This window comes from Oryx dammah, unplaced genomic scaffold, assembly GCF_014754425.2.
Source record: "Oryx dammah isolate SB20612 unplaced genomic scaffold, SCBI_Odam_1.1 HiC_scaffold_29, whole genome shotgun sequence".
Classification (NCBI taxonomy): Eukaryota; Metazoa; Chordata; class Mammalia; order Artiodactyla; family Bovidae; genus Oryx; species Oryx dammah.
The window spans coordinates 94763553-94790687 of record NW_024070213.1 but is presented as its reverse complement, the minus strand read 5'-3'; positions in this window follow the sequence as shown (position 1 = coordinate 94790687).

Sequence of the window (27135 nt, the reverse complement as noted above, 5' to 3'; positions counted from 1 at the left end):
TAAAGAGCCTGCCTGCCAATGCAAGAGATGCAAGAGAGGAGAGTTCAATCCCTGAGTTGGGAAGATCCCCTGGAGAAGGAAATGGCAGCCCACTCCAGTATTCTTGCCTGGAAAATTCCATGGACAGAGGACCCTGGTGGGTTGCGAAGACGTGACTGGGCACTAGCTCGCAAGCGCTGGACCAGAAGAAATTCACACTAACAGGTGAGTCTTAGTCACTCTCCTTGGATGTTGAGTTAACCTGTATTAACCACTGTTAGAGAACAGAAGAGCCCTAAGGGTGCAGTGACTCCTCCTTTCAGATTGAAAACATTGAAAATAGAAGATCAAATAGAATATGCCAGAAATGTATAGCTAGCAATATAAGAATCTTCTCTTGAAATCAAAGAAGTCTACAACAATAAAAGAGACGTGGCTCGACAATTACATTTATATACATTTTTTAAATTTTAGTAGAAAATAAGATCAATAGGTATCAATTGGGTGACATGGTAGCTAGAAAAAGTAACATGATCTCAGGCTACATACATAGATGTATAGCAGCTAAAAACAAGGAGGTTATAGTTTTGCTGCTCTTTTCCTTGATCACAGCACACTAGAATCTTATATTCTGGTAAGAGGGCTACTCTTTTCAAAGGGCCATAGATACACTGGACCACAACCTGAGAAGAGTGACCAGGATGAAGAAGAAATGTTAAATAAGGTCATATAAGGAGCAGCTGAAGATTCTGAAAGACACTCAGAATAGGGGGCAGAGATACCTTTAAATATCCAAGGACAAAGATACCTATTTTGTGAGCACAGAGGTGGAACAAGGACCAATAAAAAGAATTCGTTACTTATCAGGCACAAGCCCAGGCAAAAAACATGGGATAATTATGAGGAATAGACTCCAAGAAATGAGTAACTGGCCAAAGTTGATCAGTTTGGATACAAACTGAAGCTGTCTCGTTTTAGAGGCCACACTCTTAAGTACTACGCAATCTTGCCAATGCAGCAAAATATATGTTGATTCAGTGAAAGAACTCTAACTGTCTGGGATGTTTAAAGAATATATTATCTTACTCAAAAAGTAGTGAGTTCTCTGTCACTAGGGAGGCCATATAGCTACCTGGAGGCTAAGAGAGGGTGCGTCTGACCAGCCACTCTGACTACATGTGCCAGTATCCTTTGCAGTCAGGTATGGGCCAGTGGGTGAGTTCTGGCTGATGAAATGTGAGCGGATGCGGCACGCATCGTACTGGGCTGCCCTTTCAATCACCGTGTGATCCTTACCCCCTTACACCATTGCTGGCTAAAACAGGGAAGACCCTGGTTTTCTAACTGAGAACAGAGCCACAAGATAGAAAGAGCCTGGGTCCCTGAAGGATACTGCCTCCTCCTGCTATCTGCCTTGGAATAAGTTGTGAGTGAGAAATAAATTTCATTGTGATGAAGCCAGTGAAATTTTAAGGTTATTTGTTAAAGCAGTAACTCTGTTCTGACTAATACAAAGAGAGTACTGTGGGGAGAATTTAAGAACTTGATGAGAGGTTGGCATTCTTCTCTTTTAAACTCTACTTAAATTTGATACTCTTTGATTTGTGAATAATAAAGCAAAGTGGATTTTGAGAATCCCCCAATAAAGAAAATCACAATCTGATGCTCAATATCCTCCTAGACAAAATAAAAATCAAAATTCTGAAATAGACAGATTTTTGACTTCAGGTGTTAGAATATCTATGTTCTCCAGTTGTGTACGACTCTGCAACCCCTTGGACTGTAGCCCATCAGGCTCCTCTCTCTGTGAGATTTTCCAGGCAAGAGTACTGGAATGGGTTGCCATTTTCTTCTCTAAATTAGGTCCAGGACCAGCAAATTAAAAAGTATAAACACATGAACAAGAATAAATGACAGGGACTTGCCTGGTGGTCAAGTAGCTAAGACTCTGCTCCCAATGCAAGGGGCCCAGGTTCAATCCCTGGTCAGGGAACTAGATCCCATATGCTGCAACTGAGTTTGAATGCCGCAACTAAAAATATCCTGCATGCTGCAACTAACTGTCCCATATGCCATAACTAAAGATCTGGAGTGCCACAACTAAGATTCAGTCCAGCTAAATAATTTTTATTTTTTTTAATAAATGATAGGTTTGATCTTCCTTTATCACTCTAAGCAGAGAGTTTGGAAATTTGTTTCCTCCCTGAATTGTAACCAACCACACATCAACAGGACTGGGAAAGGTCAGTTTTCATTCCAATCCCAAAGAAAGGCAATGCCAAAGAATGCTCAAACTACCACACAATTGCACTCATCTCACATGCTAGTAAAGTAATGCTCAAAATTCTCCAAGCCAGGCTTCAGCAATACGTAAACCATGAACTTTCTGATGTTCAAGCTGGTTTTAGAAAAGGCAGAGGAACCAGAGATCAAATTGCCAACATCTGCTGGATCATTGAAAGGGCAAAAGAGTTCCAGAAAAACATCAATTTCTGCTTTATTGACTATGCCAAAGCCTTTGACTGTGTGGATCCCAATGAACTGTGGAAAATTCTGAAAGAGATGGGAATACCAGACCACCTGACCTGCCTCTTGAGAAATCGGTATGCAGGTCAGGAAGCAACAGTTAGAACTGGACATGGAACAACAGACTGGTTCCAAATAGGAAAAGGAGTACGTCAAGGCTGTATATTGTCACCCTGCTTATTTAACTTATATGCAGAGTACATCATGAGAAACGCCGGACTGGAAGAAACACAAGCTGAAATCAAGATTGCCAGGAGAAATATCAAGAACCTCAGATATGCAGATGACACCACCCTTATGGCAGAAAGTGAAGAGGAACTAAAAAGCCTCTTGATGAAAGTGAAAGAGGAGAGTGAAAAAGTTGGCTTAAAGCTCAACATTCAGAAAACGAAGATCATGGCATCTGGTCCCATCACTTTATGGCAAATAGATGGGGAAACAGTGGAAACAGTGTCAGACTTTATTTTGGGGGGCCCCAAAATCACTGCAGATGGTGACTGCAGCCATGAAATTAAAAGACGCTTACTCCTTGGAAGAAAAGTTATAACCAACCTAGATAGTATATTCAAAAGCAGAGACATTACTTTGCCAACAAATGTCTGTCTAGTCAAGGCTATGGTTTTTCCAGTAGTCATGTATGGATGTGAGAGTTGGACTGTGAAGAAGGCTGAGCGTTGAAGAATTGATGCGTTTGAACTGTGGTGTTGGAGAAGACTCTTGAGAGTCCCTTGGACTGCAAGGAGATCCAACCAGTCCATTCTGAAGGAGATCAACCCTGGGATTTCTTTGGAAGGAATGATGCTGAAGCTGAAACTCCAGTACTTTGGCCACCTCATGTGAAGAGTTGACTCATTGGAAAAGACTCTGATGCTGGGAGGGATTGGGGGCAGGAGGAGAAGGGGACGACAGAGGATGAGATGGCTGGATGGCATCACTGACTCGAAGGACCTGGGTCTGAGTGAACTCTGGGAGTTGGTGATGGACAGGGAGGCCTGGCGTGCTGCGATTCATGGGGTTGCAAAGAGTCGGACAAGACTGAGCAACTGAGCTGAACTGAACACATCAACACTATCCTGCCAGGCAATCTGTTAGAGGCTAGAAACAAAGTTACATAAAACCCCAAGCTTTATATTTGAAGAGTTTATAATAAAGCATAGTGGTTTTCAAAGCACTGAGGGCATAACATTTCTCTGGAAATTTGTTAAAAAATGAGGATTCCTGAACTCAAACAGGGGCTCTGTATCAACCTAGAGGGGTGGGATAGGGAGGGAGATGGGAGGGAGGTTCAAAAGGGAGGGGCTATGTGTACACTTATTGCTGATTCATGGTGAGATGTGACAGAAAACAACAAAATTCTGTACTCATGTACACCCGTGGTGGATTCATGTCAATGTATGGCAAAACCAATACTGTATTGTAAAGTAAAATAAAGTAAAAATAAAATTTTTTTAAATAAATAAATAAAATAAAGTTAAAAAAAAAAAAAGGATTCTTAGAATTTCCTCCAGAGATATTAATTCAGAAGGTGTGGGGAGAGGACCACCAATCAACATCTAACATAACACCTGTCACATAGTATACACTCAGTAAATAGCTTTGATAAATCAATGGCTTAATTTAGTGAACATGTCCTCTGAATCTAATGCAGAAAGTATATGAATCACCCTGTCATAAAAGGTTGCCCATCAGGGGAAAAAATTTAATCAGAGATCAATTAAATAAGATAACTGGGCTCTATAGTTCAAAATGTTCTGGGAAAAAAAATTAATGCCACTTCTTTATAAAATTGATATTTGTTTCCTTTTAAGAGAAGCTGAATTTAGTATAAAAGTAAGTAAGAAAAAGTCTGGGAACCAGAAGGGAAACAGAGACATATCCAGGAATTTTAAGCAGAATGAGGTCATAGGAAGCTGTTGTTTTCCTGCACCTTTTTTTTTTTTTTTTGAACAGGAAAATTCCACACAAGAAGCAGACCAGTTGATCTTGCAACTGTGCTCCCATGTCTGGCACTTATCTGGGTCAAGTCAAGGAGAGCTGCCCCCAGGCTCTGGAAATAGACAACCCACCCAGTGGCTGGGACACACAGCACGTATAGCCCTTCTTATCGCCAGACGTCCTCACCCAGCATCCGTCTGGAAGCAGATTCTCTGCCGAGTAGGCAGCACACCGGACTGACAGAATCACACAGGGCCACCCGAGCAAATGGCCCTTCCCTTCATACATCCATCCCCCGGCCCCGATCCTGGAGGCACCTCTCTTGGTGTTCGTGTAAAGGTACCAGAAGTGTTTTCCTTTCGGAAGGATTTAAGAGAGCAGCCTGTGGCTGCAGACGGCCGGGGCTCGACTCTCGCTGCTGATTTCCTAGGCGTGTGCCTTAACCTTCGTAACCTCTCTGTGCTCAATATACTCGTCGGTTAGTTGAAGATACCAGGCATACCTACCTCATGGGGCTCTTTAGCAGATTAAGTGAGGAAAGAGCCGTAAAGTACGATGCCTGCGTGCAATAGTGAAAGTGAAAATGTCAGTGGCGCAGTCGTGTCCCACTCTTCGCCACCCCATGGGCTGTAGCCCGCCAGGCTCCTCTGTTAACGGGGTTCTCCAGGCAAGAATACTGGAGTGGGTTGCCGTTTCCTTCTCTAGGGGATCTTCCCAGCCCAGAAACTGAACTCTCCTCTCTTGTGTCTCCTGCATTAGCAGGCAGATTCTTTACCATCTGAGCCTCCAGGGAAGACAGTGCATGCAGTAATTGCTAAAGAAGACGGGAACTGTGGCTAGGGGTCAGTCCACAGGATTGTCCAGGGCAGTCCTGACTTCAGAGCTGCAGGTGCCGTGCTACCGCTGGTTCGGGGGATTCTGTGCCACTGCTGCGCACTGTGGGTAGCTGTCCACCGTGCTTTCCATCGGGCTTCCGGCACTTGAGCACACTGGGCCATCAGTGGCCCCCAGCCTGCCTTATTGTGGGTCTGCGTTGTCGACCTCCACGTAAATCGTGGCCATTTTTCACAGAGTAAACAGCGAATGTTAGTTTCCTTGATGACAGACACACAGAGAAGCACAATTTTTCAGCTGCAATTCACAGATCAGTTCTCAGTCCTTTAAGTCATCTCTCTTGATTTTTGAGTTGCACTGTAAATTTTGATTATCTCTGTTTTATAGCATCCTTTGTCAGTCTGATCCCATGCAATATGGAGAAATTGAGGTATGGATGACATCATTCAAAAAGCACCTGCAATTTTTTTTTTTTCTCACCAAGTACTTACAGATTTTTCTAATGTAACCTTCAAAAACCCACTGAAATACATTTACATGTTTTGCAGATGAGGAAATTAATATTCAAATGCATTAAGTATTGGGCTCAAGGTCTCACAGCCAGAAAGCAGATAAATGGGGCTTGAACTGAAGTTCTCCTACAGCCCAGCTTGTGCTCATCTCATAACACTGGGAAATGAATCATGAACAAATATGATCTCATATATTTCCAGTGCTTATTGAATATGTGTTTCCTAAAACACTCAGTAAGTTCTAACTCACTCAGTAAGTTCACTGGAAGCCTGCTAACTTCTTTTCCTTTGGCTCTTATCACTGTCTACTCTCCCTTGGGGCTCTACTCTCCTTTGGTAATGTTTTATTGTTATTTAAAAGAATTATTTGACTATAAAGAGGAAAATCATACAGACGTGTTCCACAATATGGCTAATCTCAGTATGCAACATCTAATAATTACACAAAAAGTCTTCATATCAAATGTAAGCAATGATCAAATTTAGTAGGAAAGGCATTTTTATAAATTAAAGATCTTTCTTCATTTCACATGGCTACTTCATTGAGCTGAAACTTATCTTGCCAATCTGTAGCTTCTGTAGGTAGTATCTGGGATCTATCTACTGACTGCTGTCTATTGTCATACAACTTTTAAATATTAATTGAAATATAACTGTCTTCACTTTCCTTGTGTGAACTGAGAACAAATTTTCAGTCTAAATTAAATTTATTAGTTATTTTTTTTATTCCTTGAAGAGGAATAAATATTCTTTAATAAATAAATAAATAGTACTATTCTTTAACACTTTTCTTTCCACAAATGAATAACTTGATTGTGATTATTAACTCCTTTTTCCTCCCTCAGCCTGTCAAAGGAGTTACAAGTTAACATTAGCATGGCGGGATAAGAACAAGGAAAGCAATACATTTGACTTTGAAAGTGGGAAAAAATTTCATGTGATTCAAAATACTGTATATTTCCTGAACATTGGTTAGGTACTCTTGTTGAAAATGTAAAATTAATGTATTTTCTCTTTCTGGGCCTCAAACATTTAGGATTTAGTTAAGGGAACTGGATTTATACATAAAAAAAATTGGACAACACTGTGTGTTAGAATAACCATGAGCCAAAGTCTTTGGTGCAGACATTTTAGTAATATGACGAATCAGGAAAAGGAGACATTACTACAGGCTGGAGTAGGCTGGCAAGATGAGATGAGGAGGTGCCATGTGACTGGAGAAAGAGTGAGATTCAGAGAGAAGAACCAAACAAAAAAATGTAGGGGGGGGCAGGCAAGAGGGGAGAAAGAATAGGGGAAAAAAAGAAATGAGGAAAAACAGGTTGGCAGGAGGAATGAGGAAGGAGAGAGGCAGGCTGGCAAGCAGTGGATTTTGCACTATAGAGGGCAATAAAATGAGAGGTGGCAATTCCTAAAAGACCATGTTGAACAAAATGCACTTTCACCCTTGTTGGTATATCCAGAAATTCAAGTTTGGAAGTTCAAGTTTATATGACAGTAAATATGTGTTTGTGGGGGATGGTGGGGGGGGGAGGGCAGTAAATATTTACTTCAGTTTTTTTAAAAAAGAAAGCTATTCCACACTATGAAATATTTCTCAAAACCCTGGTTTCAAAACACTTGTTCCACTTCTCCAAGCCACATAAAGGAACATGCGTTTCTGCCAAAACTCTCTGACCTTACATTAACCAGTCTCTCCACTGAGTCTGCTCTTGAGCTCTCTTTAGCTCCATGTGTTTCTTGTCTTTAAATAAACCTCCTAGATGATATTCTTACAAAGACATTCAAGCAATTCTGTGTCAACTTCTTCATAAACTTTACCAGGAATGGCATTTGTAGGAGGAGATCAAGAATCAAAAATGACCTCTCCGTCTCTCTCATGCTTCCTACGTCCAAATTTTGTACGAGTTCTGTTAAGAAAAGTTCCCTCTCATATTCAGAACTCTTCTATACTGTAGACTAATTTGAGAAACGGGGGTATCTGCTCTGGCTGAAAATGAGAACCAGGCACTGCCTAATTCTGGGAAGTCACTAGAGAGTAATGGATGATAAGAGCCAACTCACTGGAAAATACCTGGATGGTGGGAAAGCCTGAAGGCCAGGAGAAGAGGGTGACAGGATGAGACGGTTGGGTGGCATCACTGACTCAGTAGACATGGGTTTGAGCAAGCTCCAGGAGATGTTGAAGGACAGGGAAGCCTGATATGCTGCAGTTCATGGGGTCACAGAGTCGGATATGACTGGGTGACTGAAAAACAGCAACAATGGTTATATGTGAAGTTGCTCAGTCGTGTCTGACTCTTTGCAACCCCATGGACTGTAGCCTACCAGCGTCCTCCCGTGGGATTTTCCAGGCAAGAGTACTGGAGTGGGTTGCCATTTCTTTCTCCAGAGGATCTTCCCCACCCAGGGATCAAACCTGGGTCTCCCGCATTGTAGGCAGACACTTACAATGGTTATAACACACCTTTAATTACTCGGGCTTCCCTGGCGACTCAGACAGTAAAGAATCTACCTGAAATGCAGAAGACCTGGGTTCGATCCTTGAATCAGGAAGATGCCCTGGAGAAGGGAATGGCTACTCACTCCAGTACTCTTGCCTGGAGAATTCCATGGACAGAGGAGCCTGGTGGGCTGCAGTCCACCGGGTCACAGAGAGAGGACATGACTGAGCTATCAACACACACACACACATTTCAGTTTGAGGGGATCCAGATTATCTGGGAACTAGTTAAGGAGGATTCCTGAGCTTACTTTCAGAGACACTAATTCAGAAGGTGTGCACCACACAGTCGGTACCTTTGTAGGCACCATCTGAACTTCAAGATATAAATGTGAAGGAATTATAGCTGAACCTACCTCATATGATTGTTAGGTGATTTAAATGAGATTTTATATGTAACTGAAAACCACCAAACCCAGCAAACTTTACATATTTCACACAGAAATCAATATGCTTGTAGTTATTAGGATTCTTACTATTCAAATATTTGAATAAAAAAGTGCTGCTCAGCTAAGAAATACCAACAATAGTAGATTATTTTGACAGATCAAAACCTTACAGCTAGTCTCCCCACTTTACACATATTCCCCTCACCAAGTTTATGTAATGTCTAATGTTGCTAAACTTAGTGACTTATATTAATTTTCTACTTTGGGATGATCTCTATTCAATAGTAATTGTGTTTCTAAATATGGGATACATTTTTAACTGACTGAGTTTTGTACCACTTTTTGTCAACTTTTAACTATAATTCAGCTTAAAACAAAACAATGCATTTTCTTTCCACTGTTAATCGAATTAATGAAAGTTGACTTTATGAGCAAAATCCTAATTTATGAGTGTTTTCATTGTCTTTCCTGTTAAGGACATTAGTACTTGACTATCTTGCAGCAAACAATTTGAATGAGATGGAATTTTATTATAAATATTTTCAGATAGTAGAATGTATTAGATTTCACCCAGATGATTTTTTAGTGAATTATTTAATCTGGCTTAAATTTTCTAAAAACAGTCTCTAGTTATGAGATGTATAGATGATTTTATGATATCGCCACCGATTCATGTAAACATATAAGATTATAACCGGGATTTAATGTCTTTCTGTAAACTATAACTTAAACAAAGACTTGTCAGGACAAAGGCAAGCACATATTTTATAAATGCTGTGTTTCTTGAAACAGTCTATGCTTCTTGGGAGAAAATCACTAACTGCTTATCTCCTGGGACCAAGGACCTGACGTCCCTGAAGTCACAGCATACTTCACACTCATCTCCACGTGGAAGTAGGTGGCCACTGTTGAATTCTAGTGAGAATGACACCTCTGAAATATCTCAGCTTCACAATCCCTGTTAGAGCCCTCTGAGAATCTGCTCACATAGCGACAAACAATATCTTTAAGAGGTGATATTCCTAGAATGAATCAGTTTCTAAAATTAAAAAGGAAAACAATTATGGGGAGTGAGGAGGGGTGAGCTAACATTCTACCAGAAGGAAAGGCTAATGCTATCCAAAAACAAAAGACAGTATAACCTACAAGGACGGTCCCAAACCTCAGGAAAAAAATAAAAGATTTGAGTTTGAATCATATTATTTCACATAGCTCATATAAGGATGACTTTCACGCAGATTTCCTGGCAAAATCATTTGTGAGAAAGATGGTGGTATTCTCAGTATATGGGGTATGAGGTAGGGGCACGTGGGGACTGAGGGGTCCTGGGGATGTGGGTCTCTCGATGTTGAAACCAGGGAAGTCCTAGGCAAACCTGGATGAGCTGGTGTCTGCGTGTGCGTCTCCCCATCTAGATGGCCAATCAAAGCTTCCCCAGACACTCCAGCAAGTTATTGCACTGTTCACACAACGTCCCTGCTTAGGTTGGCCCAAAGCTCAATTGCAACAAGAGTGGATGCTTCGGTGGTGTTGCTTCAGTTCCCTTTTTTGGCATCTGTTCCTCCTTCTCACTACTCTTGTTTGTGTTGAAGGTCTTGACATTTTTTTTTTCCTTCCCAAGAGCAGTTCAAGGTGACCTTTCTTTAAGCTCTTTCCCAAGAGACTTCTATGAGGTCAAAGTCTTACTTCTGTTTCATTTGTTAAACTATGTAAAGCATGTGCATGGTTCCAAAATAAAATTATATACTAAATATAAAAAAAAAAAGTCAAATCATCCTTGGTCCTAGTTGCTCATGGCCTTGTTTCCTGCCATGTGAAGCAGATCACTTGCTCTGTTTAATGTGTGGTGAGCTGAGAAGCACCTCTTCTAGGTAATAAAATACTATGTAGAAGAATGTACCTTTAAGATAATCCTCGAGAAGAAGGCATTCTAGTAGTATGACAGAGGTGTGGCGAGGAAAGAATATTCTGTAACGCAGAACCTTCCCCACTCTCAGAACAACTGTCTGCCTATTCACCTGAATGCCTTACACAGCATGGCACCACCAGTGGTACACAGTGATGGATGTACAGATAATGCCTAGCTTTGTAATGGTTAGATTCATTTAAAAAGGCACTGCATCAGACCTTTCAGAGAGTCTCAAGCTTCCTTCCATTCCAAATATGAGTCCATTATAAATGGATCTCGAAAGCAATTGTAGCAAGGAAGTCCATGTCCATGAATATTTCAATGTCTCCCATGAAATGTGTTCCCATTATTACCCACACTATTGTGTGTACAGGATTCTGCACAAACTAGACACTCAATAATTATTGATTGGCCAATGAAGGGTCATTATCTAATGCACCATGATCATTTATGCCAGAGACCCACAGGAATCAGCCTGATCCCACACTTTTTCTTTTAAATTTTGAGACAGGAACAGATAGTATCTCATCTTCAGTTCCTTGTGGAAGCAGAGAATATGTAAAAAAATAAAAGGTAGCATAAATGTGGAGTCATAGACAGAAAAGAATGAGAAGAAAGAAATCAAACTATTAAAAACTGAGAATTCTTTTTAATATTCAAATGCACATTCTTCTAAAGAAAAAGATTCTAAACAGCAAAGCTTCTCTCTTCTTGGCAGCAAAAAATTTATTGCCAAGGCTGAAAGGAGATGAACTGTAGAATCAAATCTAAAGTACCTGAAATTTAAAACAAGCCAATTTATGTTTCATTTAAGAGAAGCAAACAGATGGGCCAGATAATAATTTCAAAATCTAGTTTACAAAGAGAAAAACAAATCTGGAACCCCACGTCAAATGAGTTAGAAATAAAAAACAAAGCAATAAAAAGAAATAAACATGTACAGAAGTTATAACCACCTCCTTCAGCTTATCCAAGGCTGGAACTTTTCTTTCTCCCCAACTTCATTTCACATCCAGGGCAGAGGCAGGGTGGACACCATGGGTTTGTCAATTCCCCAGATGGCATCAAATTCATAAATTACAAACTCCAGGAGAAAGGAGGAATCTTAGTAAAGGCTAAAGTTCTCCTTGGGTCTCCAACATGGACTTCAAAAGAAAATCAAAATGTCTGCACTGGTACAGCCACTATAGAGAACACTATGGAGATTCCTTAACAAACTAGGGATAAAATTACCATATGATCTAGCAATCTCACTATTGGGCATACACCCTGAAAAAAATTACAATTCAGAAAGACACATGCACCCCAATGTTCATTATAGCCCCATTTACAATAGCCAGGACTAGAAGCAACCTACATATCCATTGACAGACAAATGGATAAATAACTAGTGGTACATAATGGGATATTACTCAGCCATATAAAGGAACAAATTTGAGTCAGTTTTAGTGAGGTGGATGAGCCTAAAGCCTGTTATACAGAGTGAAGTAAGTCAGAAAATCAAATATCACATATTAGTGCATATATATGGGATCTAGAAAATAGTACTGATGAACCTATTTATAGAGAAGAAATGGAGACACAGTCATAGAGAATGGTCTGGTAGACATAACGTGGGAAGGAGAGGGTAAGACAAATTGAAAAAGTAGCCTTGACATATATACAATATCATGTGTAAAATATATAACTAGACGGAAGCTGCTGTGTAACACAGGGAGCCCAGGCTGGTGCTCTGTGACGACCTCCAAGGGTAGAATGGCATGCGAGAGGCACAGGAGGGATGGGGCATATATGTGATTATGACTGATTCACAATGCTGCATGGCAGAGACCACCACAGCATTGTAAAGCAATTGTCCTCCAATAAAAAAAAAAAAAGAAAGAATATCTTCAGATCTATGAGCTTGAACCATGCAAAACTGTAGTTTTTATAAGTTAAAAGTACGTATTTGCAACTTCAAAGGATTGAATCTAATATATTATGATTTAACTAAAGACAAATTAAGATCTTAAACATATGTGGCTAAATATAAAATTAGTTATATTCTTACTTATATAATTAAACCAAAGATAGTTTCCTTTGGTCACTGATTCTTCTGCCACAGGTCTGGACTCAAGTCCAGGAGTCAAAATGCGCAGGTCTGGGCCATTTCTCACCTTGCTCCTGTTCTGTTGCCAGGGTCAGTCACCTGGTTCTGAGTTGGCATGTGAAACATCCACTGTAGCTGCGCTTTCTCTTGTGGGGTGGTTTTTGCTCTCAGGCTTCACTGGCTTTATCTGTACGCTGTGTGCACTGGTTCTAGTTTCCAAATCAGTGTTGCTGTTGTTATGATGGCTGCTTTCCCACACAATACAGCTTTCTCCTGCCCTTGCCTGAGCATTACACTTTTCCGCCTGTGCGGCCGTCACCCTGGAAACACAGCCAGATAGCATCCTCTCTGTCTGCACATTTCCTTTGCCTGCTGCCATGTACACAGACACTTGCTCCTTGGAAGAAAAGCTATGACAAGCCTAGACAATGTATTAAAAAGCAGAGACATCACTTTGCCAACAAAGGTCCAGATAGTCAAAGCTATGGTTTTTCCAGTAGTCATGTATGGATGTGAGAGTTGGACCCTAAAGAAGGCTGAGTGCCAAAGAATTGATGCTTTCAAACTGTGATGCTGGAGAAGATTCTTGAGAGTCCCTTGGAAAGCAAGGAGATCAATCCTAAAGGAAATCAACCCAGTATGTTCATTGGAAGGATTGATACTGAAGCTGAAACTCCAATACTTTGGCCACCTGATGCCAAGGACTGACTCATTTGAAAAGACACTAAAGCTTGTAAAGATTGAAGGCAGGAAGAGAAGGGGGTGACAGAGGATGAGATGGCATCATCGACTCAATGGACCTGAGTTTGGGCAAACTCTGGGAGATAGTGAAGGACAAAGGAACCTGGTGTGCTGCAGTTCATGGGGTTGCAAAGAGCTGGACACAACTTAGTGACTGAACAATAACAATGTACACATAGGTAGTTCTTTGCTTTTCCCCTGAAATCACATTGCTTGGAAGGCAAACTTTTTACCAAGGACACTGAGAGGAGAATTCCATCAAAAGGAAACGTTACAACCTCTCTCATTTCCTAGCTCCCAGGAACAAGATCCAAGAACTCACTGAATCATCACTTTTTTTTCCTTCTAGGTTTTAAATTTTTTAAAAAACTTGATATTTAAGGTTACTTTCCCTTTATAGTTACTACAAAATATTGGCTCCAATCCCTATGTTGTACAATACATCCCTGAGCCTGTCTTGCACCCAAGAGTTTGGGCCTCCCATGGCCCTATCCCTAGGCTTCCCCTCCCCCAGTGGTAACCACTAGTTTATTCTTTACAACTGTGAGTCTGTTTCCTTTACGTCGTATTAACTAGTTTGTTATATTTTTCAGATTCCATGTATAAGTGATAATCATATAGTATTAGGTTGGCCAAAAAAGTTTGTTCAGGTTTTTCTATAACGTCTTAAGGAAAAATCCAAACAAAATTTTTGGCCAATGCATATTTATATTTTTCTGTCTGACTTATTTCATTTAGCATAATACTCTCCAAGTCGATCCATGTTGCTACTGCCTCATCACTTTGAACTGAAGTTCAAGTTCAGGCTGAGCTGGGGTGAACAAAATTGAGTTCGGAGTACTGATTAAAACCTTTGGGTCACTATAACATCAAGTACACAGACTATCTACAAGTCTTCACTGCCAATTACATACAGAAATAAGGAGTCACTAATCAGTTAGTCTGTGGGTTTACTACTATAGTTCAAAATTCAGGGTTTTGATTAAATGTATGTGAAGAAGGGGAGGCATGTGAATGGGGATAATTGTCCTGCTGATGGGAGTGTAGTTAAGTTATCATTTGAGAGAATCCCAGGCCATTAGCCTATGCATGTAAGGGGTTCAACAATTGTACTTTATAACAAAGCACTCGAAGATCTCACAGGAGTTGTGAAAAAATTTTCCAGTACCATTGCTTTACTACAGATGACATTTAATGGACAAAATTGGAATAAGCAGGATTAAATATGCCAAAAGCAAAAGAGAAAAGGAAAGATATACCCATTTGAATGCAGAGTTCCAAAGAATAGCAAGGAGAGATAAGAAAGCCTTCCTCAGTGATCAGTGCAAAGAAATAGAGGAAAACAATAGAATGGGAAAGACTAGAGATCTCTTCAAGAAAATTAGAGACACCAAGGAGACATTTCATGCAAAGATGGGATCAATAAAGGACAGAAATGGTATGGACCTAACAGAAGCAGAAGATATTAAGAAGAGGTGGCAAGAATACACAGAAGAACTGTACAAAAAACATATTCATGACCCAGATAATCACGATGGTGTGATCACTCACCTAGAGCCAGACATCCTGGAATGTGAAGTCAAGTGGGCCTTAGGAAGCATCACTATGAACAAAGCTAGTGTAGGTGATGGAATTCCAGTTGAACTATTTCAAATCCTGAAAGATGATGCTGTGAAAGTGATGCACTCAATATGCCAGCAAATTTGGAAAACTCAGCAGTGGCCACAGGACTGGAAAAGGTCAGTTTTCATTCCAGTCCAAGAGAAAGGCAATGCCAAAGAATGCTCAAACTACCACACAACTGCACTCATCTCACACGCTAGTAAAGTAATGCTCAAAATTCTCCAAGCCAGGCTTCAGCAATACGTGAACAGTGAACTTCCAAATTTTCAAGCTGGTTTTAGAAAAGGCAGAGGAACCAGAGATCAAATTGCCAACATCCGCTGGATCATGGAAAAAGCAAGAGAGTTCCAGAAAAACATCTATTTCTGCTTTATTGACTATGCCAAAACCTTTGACTGTGTGGATCACAATGAACTGTGGAAAATTCTTAAAGAGATGGGAATCCCAGACCACCTGACCTGCCTCTTGAGAAATCTGTATGCAGGTCAGGAAGCACCAGTTAGAACTGTACATGGTACAACAGACTGGTTCCAAACAGGAAAAGGACTACGTCAAGGCTGTATATTGTCACCCTGCTTATTTAACTTATATGCAGAGTACATCATGAGAAATGCTGGGCTGGATGAAGCACAAGCTGGAATCAAGATTGCTGGGAGAAATATCAATAACTTCAGATATGCTGATGATACCACCCTTATGTCAGAAAGTGAAGAAGAACTAAAGAGCCTCTTGATGAAAGTGAAAGAGGAGAGTGAAAAAGTCGGCTTAAAGCTCAACATTCAGAAAACGAAGATCATGGCATCTGGTCCCATCACTTCATGGCAAATAGATGGGGAAACAGTGGCAGACTTCATTATTTTGGGCTCCAAAATCACCATAGATGGTGCCTGCAGCTATGAAATTAAAAGACGTTACTCCTTGGAAGGAAAGTTGGGACCAACCTAGACAGCATATTAAAAAGCAGAGACATAACTTTTCCAACAAAGATCTGTCTAGTCAAGGCTATGGTTTTTCCTGTAGTCATGTATGGATGTGGGATTTGGACTATAAAGAAAGCTGAGCACCGAAGAACTGATGCTTTTGAACTGTGGTGTTGGAGAAGACTCTTGAGGGTCCCTTGGACTGCAAGGAGATCCAACCAGTCCATCCTAAAGGAAATCAGTCCTGAATATTCACTGGAAGGACTGATGCTGAAGCTGAAATTCCGATACTTTGGCCACCTGATGTGAAGAGCTGACTCGTCGGAAAAGACCCTGATGCTGGGAAAGATTGAAGGCAGGAGGAGAAGGGGACGACAGGGGATGAGATGGTTGGATGGCATCACCGACTCAATGGACAGAATTTGAGTAAACTCTGGAGTTGATTATAGACAAGGAGACCTGGCGTGCTGCGATTCATGGGGTCGCAAAGAGTTAGACACGACTGAGCAACTGAACTGAACTGAAATACTTTTGAACACTGATCTTCATTTCTTCTAGGCAGTCAAGTTCCAAGTTCAAGGCCACAGGAATTTCTGATCCAGGCAATATCAGATTACTCTGTTTGTAGAGCATTTGAAAGCAAAAATAATCCAGTCTATCATTATTGCCATGCATCACAATTTCAAACAATGTCAATGCTGAAATACTCCTTGCTGAAAGAAATCTCTTCTTGGTCTAGAGTTTAAGTAATTGTTGTGGTTTCCATTGTGTTGTATATTAGATGCTACTGCTGCTAAGTCGCTTCAGTCGTGTCCGACTCTGTGCGACCCCATAGATGACAGCCCACCAGGCTCCGCCGTCCCTGGGATTCTCCAGGCAAGAACACTGGAGTGGGTTGCCATTTCCTTCTCCAATGCATGAAAGTGAAAAGTGAAAGTGAGGTCGCTCAGTCGTGTCCAACCCTTCGTGTCCCCATGGACTATAGCCTACCAGACTTTCCCGTCCATGGGATTTTCCAGGCAAGAGTACTGGAGTGGGATGCCATCGCCTTCTCCGGTATATTAGATGGGTAAGCTTCAAATTAGCACAGTTTCATTATTTATCATTTAATTGACTGACATAAAAATGATTGTGGAACTCATCCAGGCATACAGTCAGCCTTCAACCTACACAGACTCAGGAGCAAATTCATGGCCCTAGTCTGTGTGGTACTTTGGTACCATGTATTTCTGATTTCAAAGCACGGATTCAAAATCAGCAAAAATAATACAGTAACTGTAAAGACAGAAACACTGGAGTTGCATTAAATGTGTCATTTGGTGGGATGGCTTGAAATTTTTATTTGTATTTACAGTTTCAAACAGGGAAGCAGCATGAAGTGTAAGGTGTAATATTTTTGGTTTTTAAGCATAAATTTTTAATACCCGAAATATTTTTCCAAGCTTCCACAGTATCATTAAAAGTATAATTTCCTTTCTTTATAGAATTGACATTTGTTTTACAACTAAAGATTTGCTTTACATTTGCTTTAAAACTAAAGATTGCTGGGAGAAATATCAAAACCTCAGACATGCAGATGACACCACCCTTATGGTAGAAAGTGAAAAGGAACTGAAGAGCCTCTTGATGAAAGTGAAAGAGGAGAGTGAAAAAACTGGCTTAAGACTCAACATTCAGAAAACGAAGATCATGGCATCTGGTCCCATCACTTCATGGCAAATAGATGGGGAAACAGTGGAAACAGTGACAGACTTTATGTTTTGGGCCTCCAAAGTCACTGCAGATGGTGACTGCAGCCATGAAATTAAAAGACGCTTGCTCCTTGGAAGAAAAGTTATTACCAACCTAAGCAGCATGTTAAAAAGCAGAGACATTACTTTACTGATAAAGGTCCATCTAGTCAAGGCTATGGTTTTTCCAGTAATCATGTATGGGTGTGAAAGTTGGAACATAAAGAAAGCTGAGTGCCAAAGAATTGATGCTTTTGAACTGTGGTGTTGGAGATGATTTTTGAAAGTTCCTTGGACTGCAAAGAGATCAAACCTAAAAGAAATCAGTCCAGAATATTTATTGGAAGGACTGACTGATGCTAAAGCTGAAGGTCCAACAAACTTTGGCCACCTGATGCCAAGGACTGACTCATTGGAAAAGACCCTCATGCTGGGAAAGACTGAAGGCAGGAGGAGAATGGGACGACAGAGGATGAAATGGTTGGATGGCATCACCGACTCGATGGACATAGGTTTGAGCAAGCTCTGGGAGTTGGTTGATGGGCAGGGAGAGCCTGACGTGCAGTCCATGGTGTCACAAAGAGTTGGCCACAACTGAGCAACTGAACTGAACTTAAAAACTAAAGAAAGAATCAGAAAAAGAATAATTTTCACTGATTATTATAGGATTATTACTGAAAACAAATTCAGGGAATAGAGGAAGAGGGTATAGAAAATTCTTCATTTGTGTGTCAAACACACAAGCACATCATTGCTTCCAGGGAACGCTTAAGATGGAACTAGGAACTCACTTTCATTGTCACCCTCCTAGAAGGCCACAGGAGACCTAGGGAAAGATTACCACTTGGAGCCCAGAGAACCAGCTTCCATCAACACTTCAAGAGGAACCTCCTCTTTTTTCTTATAAGCACCAGCCTTCAGCAGCCACAGTGGAAACACTTTGAGGGAGACCTCTGATTTTAAAAAATACTACCTCTATCTTTGAAAATTATGAGCTCTCAGACATTTTTTCTTCCAGTTTTATAGAGATATAGTGGACATGTAGCACTGTATAAGTTTGGGGCTTCCCTGGTGCAGACGTGGGTTCGATCCTTGGGTCAGGAAGATCTCCTAGTGAAGGATATGGCAACTGACTCCCGTATTCTTGCCTAGGAAACCCCATGGACAGAGGAACCTGGTGGGCTATAGCCCAGGGGGTTGCAAAAGAGTTGGACACAACCTAGTGACTAAACACTAAGAACTGTATAAGTTTAAGGTGTACAGCATAGTGATTTCACTTACTTACATCATGAAATGATAGCACAATAAGTTTAGTGAACATTCATCATCTCATACAGATACAAAATTAAAGAAAGAGGGGAAAATGCTTTCCTGTGATGAGCACTCTTAAGATTTACTCTCCAACAACTTTCATATATAACACACAGCAATGTTGATTACATTCACCATGCTGTACACTACATCCCTAGAACTTATAACTGGAAGTTTGTATATTTTGACCACCTTCATTCAATTCTCTCTCCCCCCACCTCCCACCTCTGGTACCCAGAAACCTAATCTACTTTCCTATGGTTTTATTTGCTTGTTTATATTTGAAGTATAATTTACCTACATCACTATGTTAGTCCCTGTTACATGACATAGTGATTTGGTATTTCTATGCATTTCCAAATGATCACCATGATAAGCCTAGTTAGCATCCATCCCCATACTAAGATATTGCATAATTATTGACTATATTGCCCACATTGTCAACTTCATGCTCTTGACTCATTTATTTTGCAAGTGGATGTTCATACCTCTTAATCTCCCTCACCTGTTTCTCTCCTTCATGCACCCCCTCCCCTCTGGCAACCACCTGTTTGTTCTCTTTATCTATGACTCTGTTTCTGTCTAGTTATGCTTGTTCATTTGCTTTGCTTTTTCTAGATTCCCTATGTAAGTGAAATCATACAGCATTTATCTTTCTCTGTCGTGTTTCACTTAGCATAATACACTCTAGGTCCATTCATGTTGTTGCCAATAGCAAGATTTCATTTCTTTTTATTGAACCCCCAGGCTTTAAAATGATACAGAGGAAAATGAGGCTGACTGTTATCTGCACGTCTGAATGACAAAGAGGCAAACAGGCACTGTGAGCAAAGCAAAGGTTCTGGCTTCGGATTGCCTGCTCGGTAGGGCAGGTCCAGTGCAGAGGGCATGTATTCAACTTCTCTAGGATTGTTTCTCCAGTCTAAATTATTCTTACCTCACAACAATGCTGGGAAGATGCAATGAGACAAAGTGAATATAAAACAGGATCTGACTCATAGTAGCATCATGATGTAGCCAGCTGTATACACAGCAAAAAAGAGAAATCACCTAGAATGCTTTTTCTGAAAAAAAAAAAAAAAAAGATTGAAGGGAGAAGATAGGTGTGAAAAACCCAGTTGGAAAAAGAATCAGGAGAAATGACTCAGAGAGGAGGTCCCATAGGTCCTGATCTGCCTGGAACAGCCCTAATTGAGGCTGGCTAGCTCTTCATCTTTTTGACTCAATGGACATGAGTTTAAGCAAACTCTAGGAGATAGTGAAGGACAGGGAAGCCTGGCGTGCTGCAGTCCATGGGGTCGCAGAGAGTCAGACACGACTTAGCAACTGAACAACAACAACCCTTCATCATGATGAGAAGTCCCACTTTGGATAACACTAGAACTACTTCAAGGGTCAAGTAATAATAGAACTTTCTTCCATTTCAAAGAGGAAAATAAGCTCAAAAAGCATGAAATACTTTATTGATGGCCACAGATATTCAGAAACTCCAGGCTTGTCCTGAAATCAAGCAAAGGAATAGGAAGAACCACCTAATAACTTCAATTGTCCTTGTCTGGCCCCAGCCAAGACTAGATCACATCTACCTCTGTAGATTCTCTCTCCAGCTCCAGCTGAATCCTAGATTTCTGTAACCTCAGAACCATCATGCAAAAATATAGGCCAGAGGGTAAGTAGCCCCTACCCTAGGATCAGGATTAGGTTGGCATTTTTGTTGCCTGGTTATGATCATCTCAAAACATGCAGTCATGTGAATCCCAAGCCACTGGTCACCTAGACCTTTTTGTTTCATTCTGCTTTGACAGATTGCTTGCCTACCAGTCTTTGGTCTTCCTTTAGTTAGCATCTGATTAGGAGTCCTTTAGCTGTAAGTGACATAAACCCAGATCAAATTGCAAAAATTTATGAGCTCGGAGAACCAAGAAGTCCATGAGTAAAACTGCCTTTAGAACTAGTTGGATCCAGGGATTTCCCTGGTAGTCCAGTGGCTAAGACTCTATGTTCCCAATGCAGGCGGCTCTGGTTGAATCCCTTGTCAGGGAATTATATCTCACACGTCGCAACTAAGAGGTTCATGCTGCAACTAAAAATCTTGCATGCTACAACTAAGACCTAGTGCGGCTAAAATAAATAAGTAAATAAATAAATGTTTAAAGAAAGAAAAAGAACTAGCTAGATCCAAGACCAGATGATGTGATAGAACGTGATCCTGCGTCCCCAACCTCTTACATGCTTTTCATTCTACTGGATTCTTTTTCAGACAGGCTGTCCCCAGTGAGGTGGCAAAATAGCCTCTGGTAGCCGCAGATACATACAATACCATCTTAGTATTCCCAAAGGACAACTTCTCTCTCCCCATGGCCCAGCTGAAGGCCCAGGAGTATGTTTCACAACACAGACCTGGGTTAGGAGGTGCCCATCCTGAGGCAGGGGTCTCAAATGCTCTGAACTGACCAGTTCTGGCTATCTGGTCACCCTGGGAGGTCTCACTCAATCTGAGAGAAAGGAGAGAAGCAAGATTTCCTTGTACAGGCCACTCAGATGTGCAGAGCACCTGATTTCCATTATGATTCCATTGGGGTAATCCGTTTACTAGGGCTGTGAACTCCTTAACCCTCAAACCTACCTTTCTTTCAGCCTCTGGATGCCTGGGTCCCAGCTCTGTATCCTTCCATCGTAAGTGCTGCCCCTCTTTGACACACAGGAGAATCTTTGAAAAACAGAGCTACGGAGGACCTCAGAGCTGCTGCAACCACTTTTGTTGGGAAAGAAGGCTGCAGAAGCTCTGTGGAATCCATGACATAATACACTGCTGCTTTATGAGCTCTCCCAATGTGGTTAGACTGGAGACAACCAAATGCAGGGTCAGAAATCCCAAGGAAACAAGAACAGCTGACTCAACGAGGGCTCAAGAAAGGAGACCCGGGTGGAAGATGAAGTTTGGGACCCTGACTCGTTTTTACAAATGACTAGCTTTTAAGGTGTGTGTTTATAAACACAGGCCAGAGATTATTTTATCATTAAATCTAAAGCCAAACTAAGTTTATTCGTATCGAATAGCAAGACATTTGTCAAAGCACCCCATTCCTGAAAACCATGAAAAAAAACCTTGTCTCCTCTCAAAATGGATGATTAGCAAATGCTTGGGGAAATGAAAATATCAAATGTTGCATCAAAGCACACTGGAATTTTAACAATATTTGTAAGATGAAAAAGAATTCACAAATATTTGGTTAAATCATGTTTCTTTTTCCAATTGTGGGAAATAAAAGAACCAAACATTAATAAAACCTAAAGGGCCAGCCCTTTGCAAAGCAACTATTAACTTACACTCTTGAATGGAGCTTTAAAAAGACTATTTGAGGGGAGAGGCTGGTAGTGGCAGAGAATTAAAAACCCAATGCATTTACATTCAAATCTTAAAAACATGCAGAAAGGCCTCTCCCACGCCTCACCTTGTTAAGTGAACCATTACCCTTTTGTATAGATTCTGTGACCTTCTCAGAAAGTCCAAGTGTTAGTTGCTTGGTCTTGTCTGACTCTTTGTGACCCTATGGACTGTAGCCCGCCAGGCTCCTCTGTTCATGGAATTCTCTGGGCAAGAATACTGAAGTGGGTAGGCATTCCCTTCTCCAGGGGATCTTCCTGACCCAGGGATCAAACTAGAGTCTCCTGCATTGCAGGCAGATTCTTTACCATCTGAGTCAGCAGGGAAGCTCTCAGAGAAGGCCTTCAAATGTCACTGTATCTGAGAAGGCTTCACTATTTACCCTGTCTCTATTGCTTTGCCCAGTTTTATTTTTTCCACTTCCTAATGTTATAGTACATGCTATTCTTTTTAGTTTGTCCATTAGTGCTTCCCTCAGCGGAGCAGAATCTCTGAAAGCCAGTTTTCTGTTCTGTTTACCACTGTCTTCCTGGGGCCTCGGCCCAATCGGGCACAGAGCAGGTGTCAACGGCCGTCTGCTGAAAAGAGTAAACGCAGAGCAGACACCCGGAAATGGTACTGATAACTAAACTCAGCAATTAAAAACAGTAGCATTTGTAATCACTTTTTATTACTTTAAGTTTCTATTTTAAAAAATTGAGTCTGGTCGAAATTTCTAGCAGTTTCTTAACATACGAAACTCTGACTTTGTACAGCTGACTGTGACCCTGAACACAAGTGTATTTTGGTGAAGAAAACAGCTGTTGGTGTCTGTTTTCCCCAGTGGTTACTCATTGTTGGCCCATTATTTAGATATTTTAAAAGAAATACAAAAAAAAAAAAAATCCAGAACTTCCAGTTTTTAGGTACCATGTAGAAACTTAATTTCATTCTGATTAAATGGCAAATTATATTTTGGGAGAAAACTTTTCAACAGTTCAGCAATTAGGTCAGTCATAATCTGTAGCTTTACAATCTCATATAAGTAGTAACTAACTAGAATTTTAATTTCTCTTTTTTCCACTCACTTTAGTGTTCCTTAGCAGATACCATATAAGGGAATATAGTAGAAAGATTGAGAAATCAGACTTTTGGGGCTGTAACCCTGGATCCACTGTTTGATAACTGTGTGAGTTTAGGCAAGTTATTTATCTGCTGAAATCCTGTTTACTCACCTGAAAAATAAGGAAAATAACAACAGTTGTAGCATCAAATTCATGGGGGCAAATGAAAGTATGTAAAACTAATAAATAAACAATAACAAAAATCCCCTTTAATAATCTTTTAAAATAGCACCTGACATTAAGTGCTTGTTAAATACTTTTTGAATATTATTTCTTCTATATTCTAGGTTTTCTTCCCAAGAGTTTAACATTTCAACTTTTTTTTGTTGAAATAAGTCCAATTCTCCTGCTTAAAACAAGCCCCTGTACCTAAAACATAAAATTGCACCGATTAGGTTATATGAAACCAAATTTACATGAGATATTGTAGAGTAAAGTAAAATAAAAACAGTGCTCACCACAAGAAGATGAAACTCATTTCAAAAACTCTGCAGGGGTGAGTGTGTGTGTATATGTGATACTCTTCAGGTGTTTGTGTAAATCGACTGCTATATTAATAAGATTAAGTTTTCTGAGGAAAATGAGATAATAACAAAGGACTCTTTGTGCTTAACTTTTGTCAGGGGCAAAAAACAAAGATGAAACAGCATGAAATGATGAGACCAAGTGATGAAAATTCATTCACAATGATTACTTTCAAGAGCAGTTCCTCTCGAGGAATTCAGTGGCCTGTTACTATGGCTCCCCAGAGTCATAGCTAATGTAAGTGAAGCTACTAAAAGTAGATTACCACGTAAGGATATACACAACCAATAATCCATCCAAAGCAACAGAAATCCATCCAAAGCAATTGGGAAAAATTCAAGAGAAGTGTCCTTTTTTTTTTTTTTTAAAGTTAATGGCCTATAACACCCTTCTTTCCTGACTAATAACCTGCAGGCACTTAAAAAATATCCATCCAGGAAAAAAAAACAACAACAAAACTCAACTGGATGAAATAGGAACCCACCTGACTTGTCAGTATCTGTATTTGGTCCCATGATTCAGATTCTGAGCCAGATTCTTTGAGAGATTATGGGAAACGTCTCAGATTATTTTTGCCAACTACTCTTTACTTAGAAAAAGTAATGTTTCACAGATGGGTGTCAAAGAATCTAAAATTTATTAATTTCAAAAACCCTTCTTGCAGATGTGTATGACTCTTTCAAGGTTTTATTGAATAAAAATTAAGGATCATGTAATGTGAAAATTTTTTAAAGGGTACTGTCTTTCACAAACTCATAGAAATAATCTTTGGAAATGTCCACATTAAGTAGCTGTTGGTTTTGCTTTCTAGATACCTACACATTGGCTATGATAATTATTTTGGTTTTAAAACAGTTATGGGGACTTCCTTGATGGTCCAGTGGTTAAGATTCCATGCTCCTAATGCAGAGGGCCTTGGTTCAATCCCTTATCAGGAAACTAAAATCGTCCGTGTGCTCCCAATGCAGGGGGCCTGGGTTCAATCCCTGGCCAGGAAACTAAGAGCCTGCATGCCACATGGTGAAGCCAGAAAAAGAAGAAGAAAGAAAAAGAGCAACAGCTATGACCAGCACTCTACATGGAAATATTCACTGAGTCCACTGGTTTACTAGATAAGCAGTGGTTATACACCTAGGACTGAAATGGGGAGCAATAGACAGGGGAGCAAGTTGTGTTCAGAACAGCATCCTGGAAGTATTTGCAAAAGAAGACAAACAGAACAGCATCCTGGAAGTATCTGCAAAAGAAGACAAACAGAACAGCATCCTGGAAGTATCTGCAAAAGAAGACAAACTTTAAGGCAGGATTTACATGAACAAAAGAGCCTCTTGTTTGGAATGACAGACCATAAAAGGGAATGGAAGAGGAATTTTAGTTTCTATAGCCCAAATTTGCAGGTAGGAAGACTGGGTAGGAGAAAGGATGTCATCTTGGCTGAGCCTCATTGGCAGAGATCTCTGAGACCAGTAAACTAGTTAAAGAAAGTTGACTGCATTAATCTTATCAATGACAGGAAGAAGAGTCATGAGTGATAATCCAGAAATCATGGGGCTTTGATGTTAGAAGGTATTTTGAGACAATTCCACTTAAAAGGAGAACGCATCAGACATTTTTTTTTATTTCGTTCAAACAAAGGATTAAATCAACAGATGAGTTAACTCAGAAAGATTTCCAAAGTATTGTAGCTCTATTCAAACTTCTGTCTAGCTCCTTCTTACTTCCTATTTCATGATGGAACAGCATAGTTTTGTTTTTTTTTCAGACCCAAGGCAACAAACCTATTTTGATAGACCTGTTTTATGTTCTGGTGAATTGCTTGGGCTCTGGTGGAAGGCAGTCTTTAAGAAGACCCCACATGAATTTTTCCATGTTCCCAACTTCCTCATCCTCTCCTTTTTCAATTCTTGGTGATGACAATCTCTCTCCTATCAACCAAATGGGGTCCTCTCCCATTATTAAAACTTGCTTTCAGAGAAAATTTTGAAAACATGTCCAATAAAATCTAATTGGCTTCTTTTCCTACAGAATAGTCTTGTGCTAGAAGAAGGAAACTAAACTGGGAAATTTCAGGCATCAGTGAGCCAGAAACTTATGAATTATTAGCAAGAGTTATTACTTATTGACACCTACTATGTGCAGGCTTCAACAATATGTGAACCAAAAAGTTCCAGATGTACAATCTAGATTTCGAAAAGGCCAAGGAACCAGTGATCAAATTGCCAAAATCTGTTGGATCATAGAAAAAACAAAGGAATTCCAGAAAAACATCTACTTCTGCTTCATTGACTATGCTAAAGCCTTTGACTGTGTGGATCACAACAAACTAGAACATTCTGAAAGAGATGGGAATATCAGACCACATTACCTGCCTCCTAAGAAACCTATATGCAGGTCAAGAAGCAACAGTCAGAATTGTACATGGAACAACAAACTGGTTCAAAATTGGGAAAGGAGTTAATGCCAAGGCTGTATATTGTCACCCTGCTTATTTAACTTATATGCAGAGTAAATCATGCTAAATGCTGGGCTGGATGAAGGTCAAGCTGGAATCAAGATTGTCAGGAGAAATATCAATAACCTCAGATATGCAGATGACACCACCCTAATGGCAGAAAGTGAAGAGAAAGTAAAGAGTCTCTTAACTGATGAAGGTGAAAGAGGATAGTGAAAAGGCTGGCTTAAAACTGAACATTCAAAAACTAAGACCATGGCATCCGGTCCCATCACTTCATGGCAAATAGAAGGGGGAAAAGTGAAAACAGTGGCATATTTTATGTTCTTGGGGTCCAAAATTACTGTAAACAGTGACTGCAGCCATGAAATTAAGACAATTACCCCTTGGAAGAAAGCATTGACAAACCAAGACAAAGTATTAAAATGTATTAAAAAAGCAGAGACATCATTTTGCTGACCAAGGTCTTTATAGTTAAAGCTATGGTTTTTCCAGTAGCTATGTACGGTTGTGAGAGTTGGACCATAAAGCAGGCTGAGTGATGAAGAACTGATGCTTTCAAGTTGTGGTGTTGGAGAAGACTCTTGAGAGTCACTTGGACTGTAAGGAGATCAAACCAGTTGATTCCAAAGGAGATCAACCTTGAAGACTCATTGGAAAGACTGA